Raw genomic sequence first — 20,233 nt, 5'->3', positions numbered from 1 at the left:
AAATTCTGTCACTACCATCCTGAACTTTTCATAATACATTTCATCCGATTGACTCTGGCGAAGTAGTTTCACAAAAGCATCGAGTTTGGGCCACACTTTTGCTCTCAAGGTCAGTGTTGAAGGGTGTGAAGCATTATTGGTGGTGCACTCACACAGAGCCTTCCAACACTCCCAACTTGAGGGACTATGAGACAATGTATGCTTTTCTTTTCCAATGTTATGGTTGGACAAGAATCGCCTTGCCTTTGCTCCACCCATGGATACTTTGGCAGGAAGGTTTTGTGTTTTCCCTGACATTTTCTTGTCCTCCTTAAGTCTCACATGTCCACCATGGAATCCCATATCAGAAAGTAACTTCTCGGCCTGGGAAATACAATGTGCCAACAATTCTGCGGGGATCAAAGTCCAAGCATAAACAAGATGCAAGTATAACAACTTGTCAAGTATGCGTAGTTCTGCATGTAGGGTACATATATGTACTCTCTCTAGCGGGATGGGCAAGATTGGATACCACTTTGAATCTTTCTTGTCACGATCAGGAGCTAGACGTTGGTCACAAGAGAGAATGCCATTCTCCCATTGCAAGCCTCCCTTTTGGGTCTTCTGGGAAGACATGCAATAAAGGCATGTGAGTTTGGCAGAGGCTCCTGTGTCACAACCAAACAAGCACTTCAATGTCTTCAAGTCACCGGTAAGATGCCACTCGACTTGAAATGTGCCATGGCCATCCACCACGAGTGTTTGCCCTTCCTCTTGCCTTTTAATAATCTCAGCTATGCCATCTCTTTGAAAAAACCACTTCAATGTCTCATGGCACTCTTTTGGAGTTTCAAAAGCTGCAAGCCACCATATGTCTCTCTCCGATTGCACTGAGAAGTCTTGTACTACTTCCTCATCCCCTTGAGCAAACTGTAAGGCTTTGTTCATGAGGCAAATGCTCACCCGCTCAAGCTTGTGTTCTTTAACCAATTGAGCTTCATCCATTTTGATAACGAACACCAACTTGCCAAGACAATCTATGCAAATGAGAGAACTAATGAGGGCAACGGAAAATGCTAATGGTACAATAGAAGCACAATAAAAAAACCTTGGTATATCCAATGCATTATGGAGATCAACATACCGTTTTGCTTTTGTCCATAGAATCTGACCATCGCCTTTTGGAGTTGCTCAAGATCCACAAAAACATTGTTGAAAGAATCCATTTCAAAGGATTGATTCCCAGCTTTCTTTTGATTCTTCCAAGTCATTGTGCCAGTTACACAATGATATCCTCCTACCATTTCCCTAGCACGTATGTTGCTTTGTGTCCGTGCAAGCTTCAGAGACCAAGGTGTTGGTAATGGCATGGCTGGATTCTTATACCGTTGTGCAACCGAGGATTTAAAAATCTTGAAAATCGATGAGTAAGCTTCACGACTCACACCAACAGCATCACATGCCCCCAACATCTCCTTCGCATCCACAATGGCCTTGAGGTCCTTCAACACTTCTCGAGTGACCCGTGCACGTAAATTCTTATGTCTTGGGTCCTTCAGCAATTGAATGACATCAGTTGGCTTCATCAAACTTTTAACAATGTATGAGTAGTCGGTGTCTTCTATGGTTGGTGTTCCCATCACCTCGTTCATGAAGCTCCTAAACATGGGGCAATAGAATATCAAAAATAAGAAACATGAATGAACCAAAAAAAAAACTCATGAGAGATTTTGGAGACCAACCTTGCGGCATGGATTCTCCTCTTCTTTGCACCACCTTTGGGTGCTAATGAATCCAATGAATGCAATTTCCTTTTTCTCTCCTTTTTTCCCAACGGAGTGTCTTTCAGCTTCTGCACTCGATCTTTTGCAATTTGTAGGGACCTTTGCAACGACTGATTACTTTCCACTTGCTGCTTGATAGATTCTTGCAAATCTTGTCTCTCCTTGTCAAAAGCAATTGATTTCTCGAGTAGATCCTTTTTCTGCATCTCAAGATCTTCAATGGTCCTCTGCATTGCAACAATGTAGCTATTGGCTGAACAAGCTAGTTGCTCTAATTGTGCTCTTCGAAACTCGCATGCTTGCAAAGTTGCACTTTGAAAATGGTTTAGTCGATTGCAATAACCGAGTAAACCATCCATTCCATCACCAACATACCGAACAAGATCATGCATTGTACGGAAAGGGGGATTCTTTTGGGTTGCAGGATCTAAGGGATACAAGTTTCCATCAACCCAAAGGTCAATGTGTCTCTTCCCTTGCGCACGAATATTGTGCATCGTATTCTCACATTTCCTCGATTTCCCAAGCTGCGTGTGCTTGCATATTGAGCATCCAATAGTAAGTTCACATGGTACTTATTGGAGACATCCCCAAGTGGTGCCATGACTTGTCACACTACCTTTCACAAAAGTAAGGGGGCCTTGATGAAGATCTGGGAAGGAGGATAAGCTCCCAGCAATAGGGAGGAGGAGGGAAAAGTGGTAGAATTCAGGTAGAGTGGGAGGAGGAGGAGCAGGCACAGGAATAGAGAAGGGGAGGTAGGAGGAGTACGCATGGAGGTGGAGGAGAAGAAGGAGGAGGAATCTATGAGGAGGGGAGGGGCTGGGGAGGAGGAGGAGTGGGTGTCCAAGAGGAGGCCGAGGAGGAGGACGAGGGGGTGGGCATCCAGCAAGAGGAGGAGCTGGAGAAGGAGGAGGAGGAGCAACAGCAGAAAGGGTGAAAGTGGGGGAGGAGAAGCATGTGGAAGGAGGGAGGGGAGAAGGAGGGAGATTCAAATTTCAAATTTTGAAATAGTGGCCCCCTCCTTTGATGGGTTGAAAAGTGAAAGGTGGTGGGCTCATTTGTGGGCCGAATTGTGGGCTTAACCCACATGGGTTAGGGGGTTGGCCCCTTTGGGAGCCCACCATGGGCTTTGCATTAGCCCACTAATCCATTTCCTTACAAGGCCCTTTTGAGACCTCCCTTCTCCCCTAATGTCTTGTAATCAGAGATTTTGACTTTGCAAAATCTCTCTCTCTCTCTCTTTATATTCTTTATCATGGCACATCTCTATATTCTAAATTCAAAATTTGAATTCATGGAAAAGTTAAACCCTTTTGATTTTGCAAGAATTTTCTCCCTCTTTTCACACACTTGTCAAATTCTTTCACCCTTCACTTTTCACCTTTTAGAATCTTCCAACCTTCACTTCTTGTAAAAAACTAAGGGATATAGCTAATGAATATCTTTAAAAGCATAGGAATTGATTGTACACAAACTTTTAATACTTAGCTACCCATGTAAACAACCACTATTTCAATGTCTCCTCCATTTGGATAGCTTATTAATGGTATGTCTTTGCTATTGGAGACTTCTCGTCTCATTTCTTATCTTATGGGCTAGCTTGACTTTCTATATGTGACTAGAGTTTCTTAAATATTAGGTTGGAATAAGCTTAGTGCTTAGTTTTTCTTAATGCTTTCTTTTTTGGTTGGTAGCCCGCATGACATAAAAGCATTTGATGTTGTTTAAATATATCAAGAGCATCTCCACTCATGTTCCTACTCATATCTAACACTTGTCTTGAAATTGATCCACAAAAGTGAGTCAAGCAAGATTTCTTTTCATTCATTACAACCTCTACTAGTTGTCAAGAATGACATTTACTTGCATCATTATGAGCTTCTAGTCTAAAGAAACATTTTAATACTTATTTTGTGGGTCTATTTTGACTTTATAAAAATTTTCACTTTCGAAAAAGTTCCCGAAAATGCATGAAATAGTTCATAACACATCAATAGAGTGACCACTTTTTCTAAAAAATGTATCCAAAATTCTTTTTTAGACTTTCTTAATTGTTGCTATTTTTTTCAACTACATACTTTTGCTAGTTGTTAAAGATAAATAGAATTTCTACAATCACGTCACATAGCCACAAAAGTGGTGGACTAGTGTTAATATCATCCATCCCCATATTCACCTCTCTCCTCTCTACTTTCACTCATCTAACTTTTTCATATTTAAGTTGTTTTAATATCCTTCCAAATCACACTTTTCCTTTCATCTTATACGTTATTGAATTTTTTTTACCCCCCTATACTTGATTAATATGATTCTCAAAACAATGATTACCTTGATGTTATGCTAGTTAAATCATGAAGGTGATGATATGATAATTAGTATAAACAAGTTCAAAGATAGCCATAGGAACAATTGCGTGATGTTTTGGAAAAAATCATTGAGGAGTGGTCATTGTTTCATAAACCAAATGGTTCTTGAGCTCCAAATTATTCAGAATGTGTCCACACAATTCACTGTAAAATATCATTAAGATGCCCATCTAATGTCAAATGAAAAGAAGGGACAATAATGAAGGAGATAAATTTATGCATCATTGAAACAACATTTTATTGAAAAAGTAGACTTTTTATCACCATGAGGTGCTTTTTTTCCATTATCTTAGATAATTGCATTGTACTTGCTTTTCACCATTACCATATATAAATCCATTGTACATGTTTTTTACCATTACCATATATAATCATATTGTACTTGCTTGTTTTTTACCACATAGTTCTTGCTTATCATATTGTTTGGTTCTTTTTATTAACTACTCATCTACGAGCATCCACACTTTCTCTACTTTGCTAATATAGAGTGTTTTCAAGATAACCATGCCCATTTTTTTTCTCTATTACTATTTTTGTTCATGAGCTTCTTGGATTAATTTGTTAATGTATATAAAAGCATGTGCCATACATGCCCATACAAAATGGCGTTACATCATCTTAATGCAAAAGTTGATATAGTTATATGAGAAGGTTCAATCAACCCTTAAGACAAAACACCCAAATGTCTTAGGGGGTGAAAAGATTGGCCAAAATATAATTAATATTGATAAATCAATCTAATCCACGAATTAATCACGTGAATAATGGAGACTTCAACCCTACCTTATCTACCATAATTTGTTGCCACATCATCTACTTAATCTTTTTACAATCATAACATCGAGGCAATCTTTGCATTGGCAAGTGTACCTTCTATTTCCCTTCTATTAGATGCCTATGTTTTGAACTTCACATGACAACAACATTAATAAATATTAGTCTACCTCTTTTGCATCATGATAAGATGCCCAATGCTTTCTACTTCCTTTCCACATGTTCCTTTTCTCTTCTTTATTTGACTTTTTCCATATAGATATTTCATTACCATGTGTTCCATTTTCCCTTCTTTCTTTGACTTTCTACATGTAGAAATGTCATGTCCCTGTGTTCCATTTTCCCTTCTTTCTTTGACTTTCTCCATGTAAAGCTGAATACAAAAAAGCCAGCCAGGAGAATAAACCTGTATGTCCAATCTGGCAGCCCTGCAGCAGCAGGGCAGTGGCCTATTGGAGATAAAGCACGGTAGCGTCACGGGCTGTTGGAGAAATGTGCGGCCTGTTTCAGCTTCACGTGCAAGAACCTTGCAAGCAGTTGCTGAACGTTGAGGCGACCAGTTGCATGTCGATAGGCAGCAACAGGGCAGCCTAAAGAAGGGGCAGAATGGCGGCCTGTTGAAGGATGCTGAACAGAAATATGCGGGGCAGCCTGTGCACAAAGGAAAAGAGCTTCAGCATGGGCAGCAGGAGCAGGTCGTGCAAAATTTGAGCAGGCAATAGCTGGAGCAGAATCGTGGGCTTCAACAACTAGAGATGGTGGGTAGCAACTTGGAGCGGCCTTGTCTTCAAGATGTCGGGCAGCAGGTCTTCAAGATGGAGGAGAGCATACTCTCTTGCACTTAGAGAAAGAGAGAGAGGGCATGGCTTCTCTTTTTGGCCTCCCTCTCCTCAATCTCTAGGAGCAAAGGAGCAGTGGCTCTGATACCATATGAAGGCACAGGAACGGAATGGAATGGAAATGAAATGACAGTACAAGTGCAAAGCAATGATAACCAAGAGTACTCACATGTATGCCAAGAGAGCTTGATGTTGATTGATATATCTTCAAGACTAGACAAGTACAAATATATATAGTGAGACACTAGACTCTAGAAAGTCACAATGTCTATGGGATATATCCCAATGTGACACGTGGCATGTCTAGGCCTCACTAGACCAAATACACACAAACTAGGACCTAGTACACTCACTTTGGCTTCATGTTCCAACACTCATGAGCATAACACATTCATGCAAATGCCTCATATGGCCTTCTAGCTATTTCTTGCAATCTATTTTTAAGATTATTCTACAAAGCTTGTGAGGTTTCCATTAATAGCATTTGAGGTCATTCACCTCTATCGAGGACATGAACACCCCCTTTCACTTCCTCTGTAGTGTGCTTCAGGGATTTCTCTACACTCTACAATGGATTAGTTCTTTCCTTTAGCAAGGTATTGTCTATCTGCCTATCTGTATGGCTTGCTACCAACCTCTATAATTGGACCAAAAAAACTCATCTCTCATTTCATCAATCCACTCTGTGACTATTGGCATGCATTTGTAGTTTGATGCTCTTTTTTGCACATAGAGCTCATGTGTTCCTCTATACTTCTCATATTACTTTACTAGCTTTGACAATTTAGCTTGGCTCTCAGCCAACTCTTTGCATATGCTCGCTTGTAGTTCCTCTCTATTGCATAGTGCCATGTTCCTACTTTAACTCTTTCACCTAAGATTTGAGTGTTTTGGTTGCAACATCCTACTTCTCATGGAACTCTTTTAGTATATTCATGGCATCATATACTTCCATTATAGATAACCTCTCAAGGATGCCTGGTTTACATGTGGTTTATGGAGGCATCCTCCTCTATTCCACCCAGTGTCATCTTTGTATTGTCTTTGACTTGGCTTTGTTTTGCTTGTTGCCCAATAGCTTTCTCGGTAGCAGCTTCATATTATTTTCTTTCTAAGATCCAGACCTACTTGTAGATTTGATTCCCTAATTGGGCTATCCCACAATGTGTCTGCCAAGGGCTTCTTGTAGATTAAATTGTGAGCTTCATCTATGCTACAGTTAGTAATGCTAAGCTGTTGCACTACCTGTGCTTTTCCCTTGAGGTCTTCTTGTGTGTCATGTTTCCTTTATTTAGCTGGCAAATTGGGAAGTTCCTTAAATCTTACAGTGGAGCTGTGAACATACTCATACAAGGCTATGATAAATGGAGCGATTTCAGAATGCTTGTTTGTATGGGATAAATCATTCCTTGTTAGCTTGCTTATTAGTTGAGCATGCATAAGGCTAGCCCATGAAATTTTCTTGCCTTTCTCAGCAAGACATAGCACAACATAGATTTCTCTACTCACTATGTATGCCCTTACCAAGAGTAAATCCATGTCGTCACAATAAATGACAACTGCTCCATGTAAAGACTAGCCCAAATTTGCAAGTAGCTTCTATAACCAAGCTACCTCACATGTAGCCATAGCTACATCCTTGTACTTAGCCTCTATCCTCTAGACAAGGCAACTCTTGGCTACTTCTTCCACAATTAATTGGAATACTCCCAAGGAAAGTATAAAACCACTAGTAGATCTTCTATCCGAGATACTACCAACCCAGACCGTATTTGTATCCAAAAAAAAATGCAGGGAATGAGAGAGATAGCTTCATTAATTTAAGAGTTTGCTGCAGGCTGATTATATGTAATACTTCATCACCCATCCCTTCTCAGTTTGAACCTTTTCAAGCGGTATCCATTGTCAAGAATCGCGTGGTGGGGGGACTTGCTCAAGCTGCTGCATCAAACACGCACAATACACACAAGGAGAAGCTCACTCAAGAACATACAAAGAGAGATGGAGACCAAAACGTTTTCTTGCTGGTTTTTTCTTCTTCTTTCTCACACTCTACAGTGTACACAAAGTATAGATAAGATCCAACATAAAGGAAAATGGCCTACTAGGTCAAACAGTGCATAACGGACTATACTAGTCGACTGGAGCTATAACTATGCCAGCTGTAGATAGGTGTAACAAACCAAATATGATAAGTGATGAGTCAGTGGTCATGTGAGAGTCATGAAGACCACCGACGTGCCAAGTGTAGACGTGCGGATCCACCTAACCAGGCGGTCCACCATCAATGTCCGCACGTGTTGAGCTTGCCATGTCAACACTCCCCCTCAAGCTCAACTCCATCTCTGCAACTCCAAGTAAGCTTCGAAACATCTGAAGCTTCTCTGCACCCAATGCCTTTGTGAAGATGCCAGCTACCTGTTCATGTGTGCTGACATAAGCCAAGTCAATCTCACCTGCTAATACCTTTTCTCTCACAAAGTGGTAGTGAACCTCAATATGCTTAGTCCTAGCATGAAACACAGGGTTCCTAGCCAACTGTATGCTGCTCATGTTGTCACAATAAATGACAACTGGACCATCTACCTGCACATCCAAATCACACAATAACTTTTGCAGCCATACCACCTCACATGCTGCCATAGCAGCATCTCTGTACTCAGTCTTTGTACTCGATAAAGCAACTGTAGGTTGCTTTTTGCTACTCCATGTAACTGCTGCACTGCCAAAGGAAAACATGAACTCATTGGTAGATCTTCTGTCGTGCACACTACCAGCCCAATCTGCATCTGTGTAGAATTGAGTCTTGGTGGGAAGGTCATGGTCTCCCTTCGAGGCTCTGGATACATGTATCGTCTAGCCGTATGATACGGTCAATCTCGGCTCATGGGGGAGTATCAAGGGTGGTGCATCCAAGCTGTACAGAAAGGGGGGGGGGTCCATTTGTAGTCCATGACTGTTGAACTAGAGAGATACTCGTGCATACCACCTAGTAGTGTCGCCACCACTCTCTGCTAGTCGCATGGAGGATGCTAGTGCCAAGCTCGGGAGTCTCCATCGAGGTAAGGATCAAACTTAGTGAAGGAAGGTAAGTGTTTGAAAGACGGCATCGATCTGGGGGCAAGTCATGGCAATTTATGCCAGCATAATCTGATGGGGGGCTGAATGTTTACTGGTGATCATCCTGGAGCCCATAATCACTTGAAGCCGCTCAAACCTCATCCACTCAGTCATCGATATGTCACAGCCCCAGAAAGATGTTGCAAACATAGCGGTCAGTCTCACAAGTGTGTTCAAAAGCCAACATTTTGTAGGAGCTGCCTAAAAACACTGTCTCTCTAGTCGTGCCAGAGCTCCTTGTCCATGTGTAAGACGGGTTCTCGCTGTGTGATGCATCTTGAAAACGGATTATGTGAACACTGCTCCCAAGTATGCGTAGGACTACACAATCTTGAGTGGGACACCATGATAGAAGAAACGTGACGGTGCAGTACCGCTCGAGAGGAATTAAAGATCATAACCTTGGTTTTCCCAAGGTTAACTATCAGATCTCTCTCCCTGCAGAAGACCTTTAGAGCCTCGAGATGCCTCTGTAAACCCTCTGTTGAAGATGATGATAGGACTATCATTTGCATATAGCAATATTTGTATCATCAAATCAGCCAACAATGATCCCTCGCCGCCGAGTCAGTTGATAAAATTGTGCATCTATGTACAGCCTGAAAAGAGTCTGTGAAAGAGGGCATTCCTGTTTGACACCAATAGTACTATCCACCCAATCTGAGAGGCCTCTCGGGACCTAGACTCTCCCTCTGACCACCTCATAAAGGCTCATGACCCCCAAAATCAAAGTCTCTAGGATATGCATCGCTTGTAGCCTCTTAATCATGTGAAATGTGGGACTATGTCAAATGCCTTTCGGAAGGCAACAAAATAGGCATAAACTTTTTGACGTCTCGATTTTGCCTCTTCAATCATAGCTCTCAAGGTGAAGATATGATCTAGGTGGAATGCTGTCTCCGGAACCCCGCCTGTCTGAGTGCTGCTGCCCGTTTGTCTCAGTATAATTGTTGAGTGCCTTCTATAGGATCAACCCATAAATCTTGGCCAGAGCGTGACTAGTCATCAGTGTGCAATGACTACCACAAACCATGGGATCTCCTGCTTTATGTATAGGCACAATGGTAGGTACTATAGGTGCGTGGGAAACCATGACACACTGCATGATTGAACATATGTGCTAAGGTCGGACCTAGAACCTCCTGGCCATGTGCAAAATGCTCAGCACGCAAGTCCTCGTGATCCTAAGCTCTCTGATTATGTAGTGGGTGGAGTGCCTCTTGCACATTTTGTGCAGTAAACAAATGGCATGATGTAGTAGGTCTAGGCATGGAAGACATGTCTGGGGGTGTTTGCAATAGTACATCATACAACAAGCTAGCATATGTGTGCCATAACTCTGGATTTGTCAGCCCATTGCTTCACACGTGTTGGAGCACGTGTATTCATCTTGCAGTTGGTTCTGGACATTGGTTTTGGATATCCAGCTCATTGTAGGTTTCAGTTCAATCCCGTACTTTCCTTGTTTTGCTCGGCTTTTGTATAGCTTGATCTTACTTCCATTAATTACTCCTGGAATGACTTGTCAAAGTAGCTCCTATTACTAAAGAATAGATCAATTCCACTCCTCCAATGCTACATGAAACATAGGATGCACCCTACATCCTTGTGGCAATTCCAGCTTATAGGCCACTTTGCCTATTCTTTTTAGAATCAACCACGGCCCACAATATCGAGGGAATAACTTGATACACTCTCCAACTGATAGAGAATTGGAATTTGAAGGAATTCTGAGAAACACTTTTTCTCCTTCCTGAAATTCTCTGAAAGATCTGTTCTTATCTGCATAAGATTTTGCTCTATCCATAGCCCGACGGATATTTGCTTTAGCAAGTGCTAGCATCTCTCGCATCTGAACTACAAATTTTGCGGCACTAGGCACTTTTTGTGGTACTCCCAATTGTAGTTGGTGATCCAAAATTGCATCCGTAAAAGGCAATGGAAATGGATCTTGTACCGGGCATTTAACTTTTGGTAGTCCACACATTCATAATTTGCCATTTTTCTTGGGTACCACCACAATTGGAAAGAGCCAATAACTATGGTCAATTTCATAGATAAATCTTGTGTGCAACAATTTGTTGAGTTCAACTTTTACGTGTTTTGCATAGTTAGGATTCATCCGGTATCGTTGATAATGAATTGGCTTCGCATCAGTTTTCAATGGAATTCGATGTTGACATAATTCAGGTGGCACTCCTTTCAAATCTTCATGACTCCATGCGAATATATCCTTGTACTTTAGAAATAACTCTTTGAGTTTCTCTATCTTGTACTTGGATAAATGTTTACTCACAATTACCAGATTTAGTTCTTCTTCGGTCCCCAAATTCAACTCCTTTGTTGGATCTGGTAGCACTTGGGTGTTGCAAGTCGAGAAATCTTCAACTCAGTTTCCACAATTTGTCGCTCTCCTTCATTACCTTCCAAGAAATTTTGCAAGGAATTGATCCTTTTATTCCTCGATTTTCTCGAGTTTTGCTCTTTTTTTAACTTGTGCTGCGACTTTGAACAAGTCAATTTCAGCCATTGGTAGTATATTCATATTCATTAGTCGCGTTTCTATGTCCTCGAGGAATTCATCATGAACTTCTAATGCCGTTGGTCGACAATTGTTGGGTATAGCTCTCGGATTGTATGTATTTGTACATTTTGTCCTCTTGCAGTGATAGTCATATTCTCGGATGCCCAATCTTGGAGGATTTTAGTACTTTTAAGCCATGGTCGTCCTAACAACATCGGGTAGGCTTTCTTGACCATTGGAATAACAAGAAAACTCAGTAGGAAGTTGATACCACCAATATTCACAACAATATTAGAGATCATTCCCGACGGTTGTATTGGCCGTTGATCTGCCATTCTTATTGTGAATGGTGACAGTTTAAGATTTCATAGATTAAGCCATTTTGCCATAGATTCTGATATAATCTTGACTCCTAAACCTCTATCGATAATACTTTAGAAATAGTTTTGTTTCGTACTTTGACGGTCACCATCGGAACTTGATCATCGACTATCGGAGTGTCCACATAAGGAATGGTAATATATGATTCTACTTTTGTCTTTGTATTTTTCATCGAACGCATTTGCTGGATCAGAAATTCCTTACAATAAGGTGCAACCTTTAATAAATCTCCAAGTGCTAATTCGACTTTCATAGTTTGGAACTGCTCCCATACTTTCCTCATTTGTGGAGTGGATTCATTGATGTCTTCAACAATGGGATCTACAAATGTCACCTTCTTCCTCAGGTTGACATCCTTACTTGAGTTTCGTGGTTGCTTGTTAGTGATCGTATCTCCTCGAGCTTCTCCTACAGTAGATGTTTCAATTAAATCATCCGCGCTCAAGCTAGGTTCTTCTTCCAACATTGGAATTTCCCTTTGAGATCTTTGGCGATTTTTTGTCCCCAACTCTTGTTTGCTTTTCAATCAAGATCAAATGGTACTGATTCGGAAGCTTCTTGGATGATAATTCCTTTTGATCTTTTAACTGCACAAGCTTCAGGTGCCAGTGGTTTAGTTATTGCTGCCCGACATTTAGCATCCTTTTTTTCAAGCAGATGCAGGTGCGATGACCTGGCACCCAGTTTGGGAGATCATCGGGAGCATTGTGGTTGTGGGCTGGCACATCTGGACCTCACGCTAGTCACCGATTTTAGGAGACCAGGCACCATTTGCGACTCCGATCTTGGCTGACACCTGGAGCATGATCATTCACACGCTCAAGGGTCAGTGGGATCAGATTCAGGGAGACTCCCAGGTAGGAAAGGAAAAGAGGCATCGTTTCCTTCGAGACTAGGATCATCAGGAGCTCTTTTTCCAGCACTCCGCTTAGAGTCTTCAGTGGTGTGGTCGTTGATAGGGCGAGCAACATATGATTGACGCTTTGTGCTGAGATTCGGAAGTGATTTGAAGGTTCTAAGTAACTATTTGCGGTCAAGAGAGTGGACGGACGAAACTCTTAGTGCAACCGGCAGAATATTGGCGACCTTGCAGAATGACGGATGCTCGGAAGCGATGATGAATGGAATATGCATGGCATCGAGAAGAGTTCATTCGACAAGGGATAACTTGGTAACTGGTCAAATAACTAGTCTCTCTAAACTGAGGGAAAGATACATGACATCAAGACCATGAATAGATCAAAATGGGACGACTTGAGAAGGTGCCATGCGGATGGACATGGGCACAAGGGAAGCGTATATGAATTATTTCCCTACAACTTTGTTAAAAACGGCTCAACAATGATTCAATCAATATAGTGTCAATCACTTTCAAGATTGGGAACATGTCAAGAGACTTTGTGAAGAGACTCTAAACAAGAATCAATGAAGAAAATGTACGCAAACAAATAAGTAAATTGCAGCAAAATGAAGGTGAATCGAAACAACATTTTGTGATTATGAGTGCCTTAATCAATCAATTGAGTACTTCTCCTGATGCTAAAATGAGAAGGGCGTGTTAATTGTCTGGATGTACATAGATAGAGTTGAAAAACCAGTGAGTCCAATTGAACTTATGAGCAACTATTGGAAAGAGTTGTTTTTCAAATTTTGAAAAATTATCTCCCCCCACTCCCCTTCCTCTTAAACCCCTTAAACTTGAGTGCACTCTCAAATTGGACTCGAGAAGAGCAATGAAGAAGAAAATAGAAGTTTGAAAAAGAAGCCCACCAAAAAGAAGGCTGAGTCTGAGGAAGAGATAGAGCCGACCGATAGAAAGATTAAGGCCGAGTTATGAAAAGCCTTAAAAGAAACGAGTATTTGAGGAAGGCCCAGATCTAGAGAAAAATGGTGTACTTGATGTTCGGTGACCGGACATACAAAAGAGGAATGCTGAGCAAAGTATTGTGAAGATTATAAGAAGGTTGGATCCACTTGGGAAGAGTGTTGGTTCAACAACAATAAAGGACCTAGGATAGATTGGTAAAGACAGAAGTCCGCCAAAAAACCTAAGAAAAGACTTATGATGGAAGACCTCCGAGAAAGGAGACGGGAAAACCAAAAGATGCTGATGGTAACACCAATACAAGGCCATCAAGAATCTGATGTTATTTTGCTGCGAAAACCATTTAAAGTGAGAATGTAAATTATGGCAAGAGCATCTAAAGATGTTAAACTATCAGCTGCCAGGGGAAGCTCTCCATGTATGCCCATGTACCTTGGGTAATGAGGATAACCGGGTCCTGTGGCGAAAACTCGTCGGCCAGGTGATGCCCCACCTCAGTGCTGCACCAACAGAAGCCCCCCAGGTCGTTGGTCCCAACTCAGGTGCAGCTCATGCTAGGATCCCCATGGCTCCCTTCCACACTGCCTGGGCGTGTGTACAACCCCAAAGGCAGTGCTTCAGGGACTCCTCATCCTGCTGGCATATCTGGCACTGCCCATCCTGTCCCATCTGTCGCAATCAACTCCCAACCGGTAGCCCCTTATGGGCCACCATCCAGAGGAAATAGGATATCTTCCTTGGCCGCCAGTTTTTCTAGAGGGTCTTCCAAAAAGCACGAAGGAAAACCAGTGAGACCCCCTGAGCATACCATCTGTGCGCCTGTGTGGGTGGCCGGCACTGCAGAGCCCCAAATGCATGCCTGCCAATGCGGGCACTGTAGGAGAAGAAAGGAACTGAGCTCTCTGATAAGTCGAGTGGTGGCCAACGCACTCTCCTAGATCCCATTCCACCTCTGCTAAGGCGCGACCCTCCCATATCCAGAGTACGCCGGTATCGTCCCCTGAACCCCGGCCTCCGCTGAGACCTCAGTCGGTGGGGGTGGGGGGGGAAGAGGCCATTCAGGAAGAGGGGGGGGGGGCATCGGAGGAGGGGTGGCGGAGGAGGGTTTTTGCGGTGGTATCCGGCTGACCTTCTCCTTCACCCTTCCGGGCTGCTGTTGCTTGCTGCCCTTAGGGGGGATATCCCTCTGCAGTTGGTTGTCCTTTTTCTTCTTTTTTGGTCTTTTCCTTTTTCCCTCCACTTTTGTCCAGCCGTCATCCCTTGGTGGGGTGGTTGTCTAGCGGGTGGAGTCCTGTGCTACCGGTTGGGCCGGGCTGGGGGCAGCGGGGGGCTCCGTCCTGGCGAAGCGGGGGGCACGACAGAGCAGAACTGTGGTGGGGGGTGAGCTTGACAGGACGTGCAGAGTGGCTTTTGCGAGCAGAATGGGAGCGAGGCGGAGCTGATCTCTGGCGGGGGGGCGGAAGTGGTGGCGGGGCAGGTGCTGGGCCTGCGCGACAGAGGGGAGAAGCTAAGGTAGACAGGGCAAGGGGGAGCGTGAGCAGGAGCTCTCTACCGGCTCTTATTGCCTACATCGTGGATTGGGCATCTTGCCAATTCCTTGTATCTTGGTGGAAATCCAACCTCAAACTTTTGTGGCCTTTGAAACAAATATTATTTTCTCTGGAGATGCATGGTTGGGGCCTTATCAGTGGGATCAAACTGGCAAAGTGCAGAATTGCAGCTCCCACTTGCCTCAGCCACTCTTATGCCAATGAGATGTGTCCCTCATCTACTTTGGTTTTGTCTTGAAACCAAGTTACTTCTTCACAAAATTTCCAGCTATTTGAGACTCCGATTCCCAGGGCAAAGGTTGGGAAATTCTTTTGGCTATTTGGGAAATTTCAGGTGCAAATGTTCCAATACTCTCTGTCTTCATCGGGTGCGGTTTTGGGCACTGTGGACTATATCGGCACAAACATAATCATGTCTTCTTGGGTCAACAATTACTTCAGGCATATGAGTATTTTAGAGCTTCATTGCGGCAATCTTTGTATGAAGCCTGCCATGAGTTTTTCCACTGTTTTTTATATCCAGAGAATAGGCTCCATTATGGAGTCTCCTCTCCTTATACGATTTTGATTATATGATATAGTTTGCAGTGATTTTACAAAAAAAGTGTGTTTTCACCTCAAAAAAAGTATGTGTTTTCACCCAGAGAGAGAGAGAGAGAGAGAGAGAGAGAGATTTGACTCACAAGACGTCTTCTTACAGGACTGCTTATCAGTTGCTCTCGTCTGATGTTTCCTTCTCCAAAATCAAACAAAAGAAGCACCAGGAAAACGCTTTTTTCTATGCTATCTTGGGTCTTTTTGTTGGTGCTTTGGTTTTAGTGTCTCTACTACTACTGAAAAGATTTGTTTTTGTGAAGTAGATCGCTGCTATAGAAGGAAATTATACTCATTTAGTGCCATAGTTTATCTACTATTTTCTCTTAGTACATCATTTGTACAGTAGGCCATTATCCCTGTGTAATATGAAACGTGTACCATAGGCTTTGAGAGTTTGTTGGTAGAGATTGGCCACATTTGCTATAGTTGGCATGTTACAACTGGCAAGCATTCAGAACTTATTGGCTATTATATGGGACTTATTGACTATAGTCCCTTTTTCTCCATAAAGCCTACTATCAAAAGTTGATATAATTTAATGAAAAAGGTGCACAAGTCTGATTAAGAGCTTCAGAACCTCTTCCCTTCTTATTGTCGTTAGTAATTGATGGACTCTGGTTATTGGTAATGGAGAAACAATTTCGACGTGGCAAATTTCGTTACAGCTCTGAAACTTAGTTGTAAAGATGTATTATTTGTGCAGTTTCATGCTATTAATTGTGCACTATTGGGCGCTGATGTCGATAGTGGGGATGTCATGGTAGCTAGTCCCTACTATGCAGAATGGAGTTGATGGTTTACAATCGATTGGATGACTACCATGAAGTCATAAACTGCACTTCTTTTAAATTTAATTTTAATGTGATGAGTTTGGGCATGTTCCTGAATTCATCTCAGTATATATTGATTGTGTCGAAGGTGTATGCTTTTATCTGGGTGGACCAAGGAATGTCGGTCCACACTTTGTTAGCAATGGGCAGGGTAACACATAGTGAAGGGTGTCCTTGGAAAGTGGAAACAGAGGTATACGTGGCAAGGAGTGGGACATGTGGCTAGCTTGTGAGCCCCTCCCCCCAAAATTAATTTCTAATTATAGTCTGGTCGTGCCTCAGGAATAAATGGCCCTTGTCTTCTTCTGGCAAAGAATCTGTAGCTTCCGCTGTCTGTTCTTCTTTCACAAACTGCTTGTTTGTCCACTTTCTCGTCTCCCCACCTATCTGCTTCATGCCGGAGGATCTGTGCGTTTGCCAATAACCCAGCCCAGCGTAGTGGTGGCATGTAAATCTTAAGAAATAAGAAGCGAATTCTGGGTAGCAGCTCGACGCGGTGCACCTCCAGAAGAGTCGATGCTTCATTTGTGGATCTGTCAACAACATGAAGAAGATTCCAAAACAAAGGAATCCCCCGGACCCAGCGGAGGCTTATCGTCACTGGCAAGCAATTAGAGGATGGCCGATCCCTTGTACATTACAACATCCAAGAAGGAAACCACCCTTTGTATTTGTGGAAAGACCATCGCACTCGTGGTGGAGAACTCTGATGAAGACCAACGAGTAGAATCTGATCTTCACTGACGGAAGCAAGTTGACGATGGTGCATGCTCGGTGAGTACAAATATGCCTGGTTATGTGGGTATAAAACCTTCGATGGAAGTGCCTACCACAGGCAGAATTAGTTACTGACTCAAAAATTCATGCAATTTTGTCCAGCTGACTACAGGCCTCAGACTGCCAACATTTCATTGCTGCCGTGCACTCGGGCACCTTGTTGATTAACATTCGGGCACATGCTGTCGGGATCTGCAGAAACCAGCTATCAACAATAGGAGAATGATGTGCTTTGACTCCTTGAGCATCTTATGTGATCACACTCATCATGTACATAGGTGAAACTCTTCGCGTGAGAAAGAGTACTCAGTCTCTCGTTTTTAGTACATAGCTGAAACTCTTCACATGAAGGAGTGACTCTAGTTATGTTACAACCTCCAAGAGCATGCAGTGAGTATGGTGCAGATTTCGCAGTAAGCAAAGGCACCATAGCTTGAGTCTATAACTTTTGGTTCGCGCTTTTATTTGGAGTTTGTAGATGGAGAATCGGGTTTTCCTAATCTATCATACATGCAAATCTAATTGAACCTTGGGTTTTCCTTCTATAAGAAGTGAATGAAGTCCCACTAGGTCTTGGATTCACCACGTCGAATTGTCTTGGAAAAGGCTACAAGGTTTGGGAAGTAGTAGGAGGGAGGGAAAATGCGGAAGGGAAAACTGAAGATAAAATCTTGAGAGCTGAAATTAATAGGAAAGGTGGCTTTGTTTGATTTAGAGGAGTATACAAAGGTCACAAAAAGTCTTTTGTCCACTAAAGTGCAATCGACAAAGTCATGTGTTCATTTTAGGGAAAGGTTGATTGGCAAACCTTTTGGGTCCTCAAGGTTTAACAATGTGTTCAAAATGTTTAAATTGACTTGATTGACATGGTCATGTGTTACATTGATTTTGGAAAATAATATTTTTATATGTACGTGCTCACACCTATACACACCCAAATGAAGACAAAGAAATACTATTTTGTATGGATTATATGTACTTTAAGGATTGTTGTGCTTAGTTCTCGGAATTCCCTATGGTTCTCGAAGCTTTGCTCGTCATTGGGATTTGCTAGAGTGTTAACAGCTCAGTGGGTTCACCCACATCTATTTGTTTGGCTCATGCAAAGTGTCATTCTATGTGGTTCTATGTCAAGTTGTCACTCTCTCTCTCACCTCATTCACACATACTATCATGCATGTGGGAGAGAGTAGTAGAAGAGTAGAGATTAGAACATTTTATTGTTTTTCTTGAAGAAAGAATACATAAGATTTGCTTTTGTAAGCTAAGCCATTTTTCACCTTGGCCACTTGAGGATGCCCATATTCTTTTATAATGGTTTTTAGATGTGTTTTAGTCCTTTTGAGTGATTTCTCATGCTATAGCTTAGGTATTTTAGCTTTGGGTGTTTTACTAGAGCTAGATGTCATCAAATACACAATCAATTGATAGGATTTAAAATATGAGCAAAAACACTAATGTAGACATTATCAAAAAGATGATGGTGGTGAAATATATGTGTCAATTCTGACGCGGCACTCAAAGTGAGCATGTACATCATCAAATGATGGAATTTACAATATCAACATAAATAGTCCATGCAAACATGGTAAAGAATATACAGTTAGTGAAGGTTATGTGCTGACTCTTTGTGAGTGGACTCACAAAGTGGTAATATCTTCCTAGAGTCATTTCTCATAATTGTTGCGAATCATATTGGTAAAGGGTGGCTTAAATGCATATATAGTAGAGATGGCATGATTGGTAGACATTCCTTCGAATGAGGTCACAAAAAGATGTTAGTATGGTGGTGGTGATTAAATGTCCATCAAGTCTACTTGTAAAAATGTGAAAATTTTAAATCTTTGTTAATTGGCCTTGGATATTCATTTGACTATTTCTATTGTTCTTTTTCTCACCTTTTGGCTTTCTTTGTTTTTTTCATGATTATGTTGAATACATTGTAGACATGTATGAATAAGGTATTTACTATCAATTATTGATGTTTGTGTGTTGGGGTCAGTTAATAACTAATTAGCATAGCGAGGGAACATCCAAAGAAACTAGAACTTAATGGTTGATCAGTGGGATAGTGCTCCTCGAATGGTTCTTTGCTTGAGTAGTTCTTTAGTTGATGAGATGTGAACATTTAATTTAAGTGGCTGTGTGGGAGTCAGTGGTTACAATTAGACCATGATTTATAGATAGATGTTAGTGTAAATCTTTCGAAAATTGTTCTTGTGAAAGTTTAGCTTTGAAGACTAGAACTCACCTCACTCTACATGCCGACTTCTCCAACGCCTCTATTGTCTTTACCCTTCCTTTTATCTTGAGCTCTATATTGCTTTCTTTTGAAGAAGTTGGTATTGTATTCCATTCAAAGTGAGTGACACAGGAGGTGGAAAAGTAACAACTTTATCCTTAGCATGTCTATAATGCCATGACATCCCTAATGGCATTGAATGAAAAAATAGAGAGCGATCCCAAGTCCTCAAGATTGAAATCATTCACTCTAAAGATGCAATAGCGGACCTAGTACATTTATCCCATTGACTCTTGATGGTGAGAATTTGATTTGCCCAAATAACAGCCATTTGGACCTAATCTCATACCTAAGCAAATGTGAAGCTCACTTAAGCAACTTGACCAAGTGAATGAAGTTTGGGCATTCCCCTGAGGCTTAGTGAGTATCTCTCTCCACTATTGGGAAATGTCTCTCATGACGTGATGTTTGGTAGAAACAATTTATGGGAGAGGTCCTATCTATCCTCTATGGACATCTCTATGATCACATGAGTTGCCCGAAACTAGTCACTTATATTAGTTAATCAATGTCCATGCCAACTAGCAAATCTGAATTTAAGCTCGCTTCCTAGCTTAACAACTTGATAGCGTAGCAAGTTCT

General features: G+C 41.9%; 1 long non-coding RNA gene across 1 annotated transcript; it reads left to right on the top strand.

Annotated features, from left to right (window-relative positions):
• The first annotated feature begins 15,201 nt into the window (after positions 1-15,201).
• On the top strand, positions 15,202-17,891 carry LOC147641955 (uncharacterized). Its single transcript, XR_015266489.1, has 3 exons — positions 15,202-15,624; positions 15,846-17,346; positions 17,452-17,891. It is a non-coding gene; the product is annotated as an uncharacterized LOC147641955 (long non-coding RNA).
• The last annotated feature ends 2,342 nt before the right edge of the window (positions 17,892-20,233 follow it).

This window comes from Cibotium barometz, chromosome 1, assembly GCF_041138505.1.
Source record: "Cibotium barometz isolate CiBa-2024 chromosome 1, ASM4113850v1, whole genome shotgun sequence".
Classification (NCBI taxonomy): domain Eukaryota; kingdom Viridiplantae; phylum Streptophyta; class Polypodiopsida; order Cyatheales; family Cibotiaceae; genus Cibotium; species Cibotium barometz.
Note: the sequence above shows the minus strand (reverse complement) of the source record. Positions and strands in the feature narration are given on the sequence as shown.